An 11,200-nucleotide genomic window follows, 5' to 3' on the forward strand; every position below is an offset into this window, starting at 1 on the left:
ATGACTCCACCTCCACGGCCGGGTTCCCCCCAAACTATCCTGCCATGACTTTGGTGGTATATAGAAAGGGAGGGAGTTCAGTCGTGTTTTTCTTCCCCTTTAGTCATGGAGATGGAGGTACTCACGGGTATACCATGATGTTGCACAGGGCTCTACCTCCCCTACACCCCATCCACTCGCCAGCCACTAAGGTATCCTGGTCTGTGTCCCACTGATATGTCATCCCCCTTGACAAACTAGGGTGCAGTATAGATTCTAAATCTCTGGTCCGGTACCCAGATGAAGATTCTGCCCGGAGCTTCAACCCGTAGCCTCGAGGCCCTCGCCTCTGGTGTCAGGCGTCCTCAACAAGAGAAGTGCCTGCTTAAATCTTATTCCTGGGAGGGCTGAGAACTTCCCATCCCAGCCTGGTGCCAGCCACCACCCCTGCTCTTCTGCTGTGGGGCAGTTTCAGTGGAGCCAACATTGCTGGTGCACGGAGTCTCCCATGGCCTGACTTGCTCCCAGCCAGCTCTCCCTCTGCTGGCTTCTGGCAGGGTTTTTAAACTTCCTGCAGTGGCAGCTCCAGCTGCCATAATCACCCACCGACCCCACCTGTGAAGCAGCCTCTTGAAGAGCTGGAGAAATGCCGGCTTGCACAGCTCCTGCTCTGCCCCCGCCTGCTCTGGAGGTGAGTTCTCTGGGGTGCGGGCCTCTCTCTTTTCCCAGTTGGGAATGCTGGGGTTTGTCCCATGTGTTCCTGAGGCTCACGGGGGTCCCTTGCAGCCACACTGAGAAATAGTTACTTCACCTTGGAGTTAAAGCAAAAGTCTTCCTGTTTAAGCAGAACAAATATTAACTTAATGCTTTGCTTGCTTATATGTCATTGCCAAATTTCTAAGATGATTCAGCAGGACAGTGTTTAAGGACATTATCCCTATACAAATACCACCTCCCCCTCCCCCCTCCAACCAAAAAATACTATCAACAAACTGACTTCCTAAGCCATAGACCACTCGGGTAGGATTTTTCCTATCATGGTCACCCATGGGAACAATAAATCTCTGGATTCTTTTCCTCCATTCAAGGTCAAGCTATAAAGCAGTCACCTCTTCTGGCACACTGTGTATACTTTTGATGATGTGAGCTGAGTTTTCTGAGAACTAACTGTTTAGCTGTTAGCCACAGAACTTTTGGAAGGAAATATGAAAGTATGCTACCCTCCCTCTGTTGTGAATTGTTTGAGAGGTCTAATAAAAAGATGGCTTTTTGATGCCAGATGGGTGGAAACCATACTTGTGGCCCCTGTGGGAGTATGTCAGCCTGATAGCATGTCCTAAATATTTCAGGGATTTTGTTACATTTCTTTTAATGACCTTGCTAACTCATTCTACATCTAAATTATAGATGTAGAATTTCTTAAACTGGAAAACAAAACAGACCCCATGGCTAGGGACAGAAGTTACACATAAACTGGTTTAAGTGAGCAGAAAATGGTTTAAACCCGTAACAGAACAGATGCTCAGTGCATATAAACTGGTTTCAAAATGGCTGAAATTTGTTTAAGATAAACCTGGTTGAATGTAGTATCAGACTTAACTGATTTAGGTCAAACCAATTTATGGAACTTCTGTCCCTGTCCCCTTTCTGGTTCAAGTTAAATCACAGTCTCACAGCATCCCAGTATGCTTTACAGCCCTGGGCTGTGCTGTCTGCTGAAGCAGAGCACTGTTGGCCCCACCCCTCTGCTCCCTAGCCAGAGCAGTGAGCACTGGCTGACAAGTGGATAGGGATGGGAAACCTGGCTGGCACAGCCCAGTCTGTCTGGCAGGGGTGGAGCAACCCCTGCCAGACTCTTCCCAGCTGGAGTGAAGGGGGCAGTGTATGGGCCAGCGGACTCAGAGGGAGGGAGGGTGATTAAGCTCTCCTGTCTCCCTTCTCTCCCATGGGCACAGGGACCCCAGTCAGGATCTGCCTAATGCTGGGGTGTGCCTGAAGGGGAAGGAGGAAGCAGCCCTTGTTAGGTTTGTCCCTGAGGGTGGGGCATGGCCCGACACCGGCCAAGGCAGCATGTCAGGCAAAGTGGGGGAAGGGAGGGGGATTAAATTCCCCTGTCTCCTCTCTCTCCCACAGGCATGAGGACCCAAGCTAGGGTCTTCCTGGCTTGACCCCCCATGGGCCACTCACACGGCATGGGGCACAGCCAGAGCTGGGCTGGGCAGCAGGTTCAGGTGAAGGCAGGGCAGGGAGGGATTTAAACTTCCCTATCTCCCTTCTTGGGCATGGGGACTCCAGGTGGGGCCTGCTTGCAAGGCAGAAAGCTGGGCAGACCCCAGCTGGGCTCTCCCATTCCCATATCACTTTGGTTCTCCAGCATTGTGTTGGGAAATTTCTTAAGAACAGGCTCCACTGAAGCATGCTTCCTGTTTTCATTTGGTCCAGAAACATAGCAGATGCTACCATAAAAATTTCAAGCAACAAGCTTTCTTGTCTTATTTTGGGATTTATCTGTTCAATTCCATCTCTTTCTCTAGCCTAATAGGGACACATGTGTAGATGTCGGGATGTTTACTGTGCAGCTAGTCAACTGAGCAGAAAATGTCTCATGCAGACATGCCCACTGAGTTGTTTGCATTACAGTAACATGCCAAGTGTACTTGGTATTGTACACATTGGGAAAGAAACACAATCTTTGCTTGCAATAAATTATGAATTGAGAAGACAAGCAGTCTTTGAAGGAAGGTGAATGAAGCATTCAGTGCAAATGTTTGTGTTTATCCACTTCCTTGTCTGCCAGGAGACTATCAGCATATTATATTTGCAGGCTAGCTTAGGATTTGAAAGATGAAAGAGTAGTGTTCTCATTGATCAGTTTGGAGGAGGAGTTCTAAGAATAAGGGAGGAAATAATGGAAGAAATAACTTGTGTACATTTATGGAGTGTTGAAATAGGTATTGAGAAGGCCCAGGGACAGACATTATACATAAACTGGTTTAAGTGATCAGAAACCGCTTTAAACCTGTAACAGAACAGATGTTTAGTGCACATAAACCAATTTGAAAATGGCTGAAACAGGTTAGAGATAAACCTAGTTCAATGTAGTATCAGACTTAACTGATTTGGGTTAAACTGGTTTACGCAATGTCTGTCCCAGACCCCTTGCTGGCTTAAGATAAACCAGAGACGCCCATCTTCCTGGCATGCTCTCTGGGCTGGACAGCTATCTGCTCTACAGCAGGGCTGGCCCCTCTCCTATGTTCCCTGGCTGCAGCTCCCAGCAGGGACTGTGAGCTGCTTCCCCCTTTCCCCCTCGCCACTCCCTGCTAAATACAAATTCCCCCCCTGTCCTTTGCCTTGCAGAGAGGTGTCTGTGTATTAGCTAGCAGTCCACATGCTGGCTATGGTCCATGCTGAGTCAACAGGTAGAATCAACAGACAGAATCAACAGATAGCTGGTGATGTCCCACTGTTGTTTTCTTAATGGGGTGATAAACATTGAGTTAGGGGTTGTAAACACTGTTATCAATTCCCTGCTGGGCTAATCAGAGCATCCTCCTGGGGCCTGGCCATGCTCCCCCGCAGCTCAGTACTGTATAAGGGAAGGGAGGGCTGCTCTAGGGCCCCCTGGCTTCTAGCCTTAGCCACTGCAGGCATGTTCTTGCATGTCTGGGATGTCTGTGCAGTTACAAAGTGATTTAGCCTAGCCTTTTCAAAGATTGAATCAATTCAGGCTCAGGGTTTTTGAATGTCTGTCCCTAGCCCAGGGAACTATTCTAATACATCTCAACAAATTTATCCATCTTATATATCCATCAATATATATTCCTAGTGTTGAAAAAAAAGTTATGAAGTGAACAACAGATTCATAGCTTTTTTAATAAAATCTTTTTGTGGAACAATAATTTCTTTAACTACCCCCTCTGCAGTTTACACAGCAATGTGCTAGTTCACATGGTAAGATGTATTGACCAAAAAAAGAAGAAAAAAAGTCCTCCAGTATTCATTATTGACTTGTGGCAATTTGGCTCCTTAAAGTCTGGTGATGGAATGGAAAACTAACACTGTTCCCTGACTGATTTCTTTGTTTGCCTAGGACAGGAAAAACAATTTAATAGCAGGCAGTTACAGGCCTGATTATAGAGGACTGGTACAATATAGCTCTGTTTCATGGACTGACAATGCTCAGCCAACAGTTTTGGGGATTGTGGTCTTTTTGTGTGTGTGTGTGTGTGTGTAATATCAGTTTTTAATGATGCATTGTGATTAAACCCAGAATTTTATAAATTATATGCTGGACCTCCTCATGATTAGAGGTGTAGCCTCTTGCCAAAAAAAAATCATTCACGTTATTTGGACTTCCTAACTGACTAGGTAAAGCAGGAAGAGCATGTTGTATGAGACAGAAAGAGGATATGCAAATATCATGCTCGGATCCCCGGAGGGAGGACACATGTTATCTCAGACTTCTGCAAATTTCAGATGGTCTGTCAGTTAGCTCAATCTGAGTTTCAACAGCTTGATATAGGAAAGAAGTTTAATTGTTATTTTATTGTATTTGACACTACAAAAATTAATTATGCTTTTTTTAAACAATTAGAAAAATATTGACTAGGTTGCAGGTCAGTGTCTCGGGTCATGGTTTAGGTATTCAGCCCTATGAAGATTTCCTTTGTGAATGCATGCATGTGTGTGTGTGTCTTAAAAGCTGAGAGGAAGTTGATATTCTGAGTACTTTACAGTGTGTACAGTTTGCATCTTAAGTTTTTTGCCTCCTGATTCAATTGACTTTTATCTTTATATACACCACTTTTTTGGCCCATTCCAACACTGTAGGTGTTTGTTCATAAGAACTTCTGGTATTTGTTTCTTGAATATTTCTGACACAGGTAAAAATGAATAAGCTGATTTGTATCAGTGCTCTCTGACCAATTATTACAACATAATATAAAATGAAAAAGAAGCAAGACATAAAGACATTCAGAAAACAAACCCTTCCATTTCCAAGTGTTTCATTTCCCAGGTTTTGGTCTGTCTTTCTTCCTACACATCTCTTTAAATCACCTTTATTTTCTTGAATCACTTCTATACTCTAAATTTCACACTAGCATCTACTATTTTACACTTTATCCCTTGCACTTATTCTATTTTCTGTCTAATATTTCCTGTCATTGGTTTACTCCATTCAGCTATTGTGGAAGTAACAGAGAAAACCAGAGTGTTAACAGCTTGTTGAGCCTAGCTTTAGTTTGTTGATTGTTACTGAGGATCAAATGACTTGAAATACTTACAATGAAGTAGCATATCTAACATGCAGGAAGTAACCCTTCCACTGCTCCACTGCCTCATTTTTCTGTCCATTTCTCTTCTCTTCCTCCCATTTCTCACCTGTTTTAAAAATTATTTTTAACAAAACCAAACCAATCTGAGAGATGGCCAAAAAGAATAAAATGTTTTTGCAAAGCCTAAATTATCTACTGATGAAATACTGAGAGAAGTTCTTGCTGTAATCAGCGGAACATGTATTAATGACAGTAAAAAATCATAAGAACATAAGAACTGCCATTTACTGTTTCAGACCATAGATACATCTGGCCCAGTACCCTCTATCATACAGTAGCAGAGTGGATGCTGAAAGGGAGAGTGAACAGGATATGACCAGGGGTTTTTTTTACTCTTCCTCTCTTAATTACAACTTCCAGTGCCTAAGGTCTAGGAAGTTCTTATTAGGAGACTGTAACCCTAACTCCCATGCTCAATAGTTAGTGATGCGCCTTTCCTTCAGGAATTTGTCCAATCCATTTCTGAATCTGGCTAAAATGTCAGCTTTCACAACATCTGGTGGCAACAAATTCCACACTTTAAATACACGCTATATGAAAATGAGCTTCCTTTTGTTTGTTTTACACTTAGTACCTACTAGCTTCTTGTTGTGACCTTTGTTCAACATCAGCAATCTTAAGAATCCCATAAATATGCAAGATCCCCTAAATCCCTAGACTCTTAGACACCTAGTATATCCCCTAGTATATCCCCTAGTATATACTTGTAGCAGGCTTACCTTTTTGGAGCTTGGGTTGAGTCCCAGAATTGAGGGTCTGCTGTTTGATTGGTGGAGCCCACCCACCAATCCAGAGGCAGCACAAGGGAGGCAGCACAAAGATGGTAAGGAGCAGCTGGACCTGAATCGGAACTGTACCAGCCAGGTCTGGAGAACTTCAGGGGTGAAGCCCCTGAAGAGTATGAAAGGGGAGCATGCTCAGCATGCTGGGGGAGAGATAATGAGGGACAGTGAGGAGAGAGGAGCTCCAGAAATGGCTGTTCTCGGGACCCCGCTTGAGCTTCAGCAGTGTGTGAATCGGTGCATGGGGATCAGGCTCTAGGAGCTGCTTGAGGCAGCTTGAGCCTGCAAACCCAGAAAGCAGCTGGGCAGTTGGTGTGCAGATTGGCACATGGAGAGTTGGCTTTGGGATTAGCTTGCAGCTCCTTAGGCCTCACCCAGTGCACAGGTCAGCACACGGAGGGCCCGCCTGGGAGCAGCTTGCAGCTGCTCAAGTTAGCCTCAGCCCTAGGCAGAGTGACTGGAGTCCCACAGTGTGGCTCTGCCTTTAACTAAAAGAGCCCCAGTGTCCAGAGCAGGGCCCAGGAAAGGAAGGAACCCGGTGTGAGACTGGAGAACCAGAGACTGTAAGGGTTTGGCTCCCACGACACAGAGAGAGCTCTGGGCTGCCCAGTGTGGGGCACCAGGCCATTGAGGACAGTGAAAGATGCTGCTGGAGAGAGGCTCTAGTGGGATTGGCCTCCAGGGGATGAGCCTTGGTTGCTTCAAAGAGGAAGCGTGAGTTGCTGAGGAAGCGGGCATGGGACAGGAGGGTCTGCTGCCTCTACCCTCCATTGCAGGAGGGACGTGTCCACATCCCAGGGCCCTAAAGGGGAGGGGCTCCAAGGAAACCCCTTGGGGAGGTACTGAGTGCACTCCCTATTTTGGGTGATTGTTGTTGTGTCAAGGTCTATATAGCTATGTGTATTCTTTAAGGAAGTTTGTATGGTTTATATGTTCTTAATGTGTTAATATGTATATTTGTATTGTTACTTGGTAGGTCTAGGAAATACTGTTAACTTATTTGGGTTATATAAGTTGAGTCCTCATATGTGTTTATCATGTTGCAACCTTAACTATTTTGTTTAATGTATTAATGATTATATATGTTGTAAGTTATATGGTTTATGTGAATTGTGGGATATTATATGTAGTGTCATATGCTAAGTTTTATTGTAAATATTTCATGTTTTATCTTAAGTATTTCTTATAGTAATAAATTGTATATAGTTAAGCAGTCGGTCTCAGCCTGGCTCTTTAGAGAGGAGAGGGAACTGCTCTAGTAGCTGGCCCCTCCATCAGCACCCTGCCTGACCTCCGTCACTGGCTTTGGAGGACAGGGCAAACCCCACTAGGTGTACCCGGGCTACATACTTTTTCTTCACTATTTAGTATTTTGTAAACATTTATCACGTCTCCCCTCAAGCATCTCTCTTCTAAAGCAGTTTTAAATATTTACAAAACACCTTTCAGATTTCAGGTGGGATTTTGACCATTGAAGAGAGCCCTTAATACTGGAAAAGAGAAGATATATCAGACTCCACTTACATTTCCTGTCTTTTATCAACATTGTACTTTCAGCATTTGGTAACCATCATTTCTGTTTTTATTAAAGCAAAGGCTTTGTTTTGCACAGCCACGTTGCTACTAGTAGTATTGTTTTAAGTATTTATGTCTAGAAAGGCATATACAACAACCTCATGAAAAACCCTTGATTATGGTAGATAACTATGATTTGTGTAATAAGCAATAGCTATAGTACAGCAGGTGTTTAATCATGTTCACCTGTTTGATCCCCCACTTAATATTTTATAACATCACAAATGGTTCAGTTCTAGGGATGATGATGATCATAAATTTACACTTAATAGTCTTGCACCTGGGGATTTCAAAGCACTTTATAATCATTACAAACCAATGAGGTTTTATGATAGCCCTGTGAAGTAAGATGAGGTAACTGAGGCTCAGGGTTTTTGAACAACTTAACTATTTGTAGTTTTTTATGATCTACAAGCTAAGTTCATTAATATAATGATTTCTTTCAACAGCTTTTGTTAAACTTCATATTTTGTTATGTCCTTTCTGATGCAAATTTGCAGATAACAAATTTGTGTTAGGTTTGTAGAATCCTCTGCATTTTTCTCTAATGACACTTCCTTGACAAACCACAGAGGACAAAATAATTCCTGTTCACATGTCTATCTTTGGTGACATCTTTTTAAGTCTGTTGGACAGCCCCAGAGGCCACGTCTAGATGAGCAGGGGTGTGTACTTGTAGCAGTACAAATAGTAGCAGCATAAATTTGTGTTGCTACTTTGTGCTGCAGCTCACACCCCTGCATATGCCCTTTGTTGCAAGACACATTGTCCTGCTGTGGGCAAACTGCCCATGCCCTGTTCCTTCTGGCTTCAAGCAAGACTCCATATGCTGCCAGGGTGAGGTGGCAGGGTGCGGGAGCTGGCTGGGGCACAGGATGCCTTAGTGCGAGACTAGCCAGCAGGTAGTGTGGAGGAGGGCTGCCTGTTCCCTTGTATCCACATGCTGAGGAGTCCCCACACTGAGGCACAGTGAAATTGGGGAGCAAGAAATTCAGGACTGCCTGTTCCAATGTCTCCATGTGCCACTCCTTGGCTGGCTGGGGCACAGGGTGCTTCAACGTGGGGTCTCTGTGTTTGTCCCAGCATGTGCTATTTTTTTGTGCTTTGCACTGCTTTTTTTTCCTGTTTTTTTGCTTTTGGAAAATCCAGTAATAAAATTAGCCAATTAGCAGTGCCATACACAGTTTAACATGCAACATGTGCAGTTTGTGATGCCACACAGAGGTTTGTGGAATCACAATTTGCAAGTGCCTGCATGTATGGACCTGGCCACAGAGAGCAATCATGTCAACACATGGAAAAGGATAAGGGAAGGGCCATCAGAGCATTACTCTGAGCAGATCAACCTTCGAGACAGGTACATATGTTCTAGGTTTGGATGTACTCTGCCAAAAGCACTTTTCTGCCTCTGCACCATAATGGCTGCAACCTGTTCTCAGAATACGTTTCCCTCTACGCGTTACATTATATCTGGACATTGGCAAAGCATTTGATAGAAAGCTTCATAAAGTTTTACTTGAAAAGTGAATCTACATAGTCTTGGACAGAAGCACATTCATATAATAGATTAAAAATGCCTAAAGGACTGTGGACAAAAGACAGCATGGCGTGACAATGTATCCAGCTCTTGGTGGGTAACAAACAGAGGATGGGATAGAAGCAGGTTCTAAAAGTATCTCGTACATGAATTAAACGAACAGATGACACCATCTTGGCAAATTTTGAATACATTAGAGCAGACAGGAGCAACAAAAAGAAAAGGGAAGATGGGGCATTTTGATATAGAGATGGAAAATAAAATTATATTCATTATGGAAATATACAAACTAATACACTGAAGAAAGGTAATCCCAAACACAGATTTTCAGCAGAGTAGAAAAAGGTACAAAAGGCTTAGTTTACAGTAAACAGGACATGGAAATGCATACAAAAGAATTGTGATAAGAGGTGATGATCTTTTAAAGGCTGTGTTGTTCTGTGCAGGGGAAGATGGGTAGCCTTTGGTACTCAACATACAGCTATGATTTAAAACAAAAATCTTTGAACCCTATTGGTTACATGCAATACACGATTAAAATTAAGTAGCAGGCATGTCCTAAAGTAGGTCTGAGAAAGCATGAGAAAGAATGTTGAAAAAATACGAGGTCCATTCAGTGATTTACATTATATATTTCAATGTGACAGGCACATTGAAACCAAAATGGAAATACTTTGGGAAATGTTATTTGTATATGTTTTCTTTCTTTTGACCGTAGGCTGCTACTCTTTGCTTGCTGTTGTCACAGCTTACAGCCTATTTGTCCCACATCGAATAGGGTGCTACTATGACTCTGTCTGTATGGCAAGGTAAGATAGCATATACTGTATTATAGTATATATGATTCCAGATGTTTAAGTAACAAAAAGAAGTTAGTTAGCTGGAGGGTCAAAACCCAATCCCTATTAAGGAGAAGATCAACTCAACAGTTTAGTTAAATGATACAGGATATTTGCAAGTATTTGAAAGGTGTAGAGGCCAAAGAGAGAAAAATTATTGTTTTTCAAGATGCTTGGGTTATAATGAGGAAGAACAAAACTGAGCATCAGAAAATTCAGACTCAAGATCAGGAAAAATAAGCAAGGACAAAAGTATGTGAGATTCTAGAAGCAGTCACCAAGTGGAAAAATGGAAACAGTCACCTGAGTCATTTATAATTGAAGTGGACAAAGTGTTGGCTTTAGGCCACAATTTTCTATTAAGATAGAGATGGACAACTTAGTATAACTTTCCCATCTATAGTTCATATTAGTTCTATTTTAATTTGGATTAAAAAGACATAGGCAATAAATTTATATCTCCCTATCATTTCTCCTCTATGCTCTGTTATAAATATGTGCAAAATCTCTTATTTATCTTTATTTTATGTAAAGTACATTTGATTGTTTACATCAATCAGTGATGATTACATTCCTTTTGTTGGCTCTTTATGTTTTTGGTTGAGTGTTCAATGTATGTTTTGAATATCATTGGCTGAAAATTGGAAAAACATTTTAAGAGAAAAAATTAAACATTTAAAATTGTTTTAATTTCATAGGTTCAAAAATGATTTTTTTTACTGAAAATTTTGCATGAAATGTTAAAATAAAAAAAAAAACTAGTAGTTTTAAATAGAGTGCCTTTACAATATCCTGATTATTGTTTCCTTACTTTTTTTTCCCATTCTCTCCCTTCGGCTCTTTTTCTTCTTCTCAAGCTAAATGGGCTAGGAACAGTTAGGAAAGATAAGAAATGAAAGAAAAATGGAAAAAGTTAAACAAAAGAGAAATAGAAATGTTTGTAAACTGTTTTTAGTGAAGATTGCCAATTTCATTTTTAAAGGAAGTAAAAATTGTTAAATGTTTTTTGGTCAGCTCTAATGTTAATTTTATATTGTTCATTCTGTTCTAGTCTACTTTACCTCTTGTGGCTCAATCGGAAATATAATTACATTCACACAGCATGTTAATTTGATATATCATAATGTCTTGAATGTTCTTGATAAGTAT

General features: G+C 42.0%; 1 long non-coding RNA gene across 1 annotated transcript in view; it reads left to right on the top strand.

Moving 5' to 3' along the window:
* LOC132250822 (uncharacterized) overlaps positions 1-10,582 on the top strand; it is a 38,989-nt gene extending 28,407 nt beyond the window's left edge. The window contains exon 4 of the long non-coding RNA XR_009462463.1: positions 9,931-10,582. This is a non-coding gene — a long non-coding RNA (uncharacterized LOC132250822). The remainder of the gene's footprint in view (positions 1-9,930) is intronic.
* The last annotated feature ends 618 nt before the right edge of the window (positions 10,583-11,200 follow it).

This window comes from Alligator mississippiensis, chromosome 5 (genome assembly GCF_030867095.1).
Source record: "Alligator mississippiensis isolate rAllMis1 chromosome 5, rAllMis1, whole genome shotgun sequence".
NCBI classification, from domain to species: Eukaryota; Metazoa; Chordata; order Crocodylia; family Alligatoridae; genus Alligator; species Alligator mississippiensis.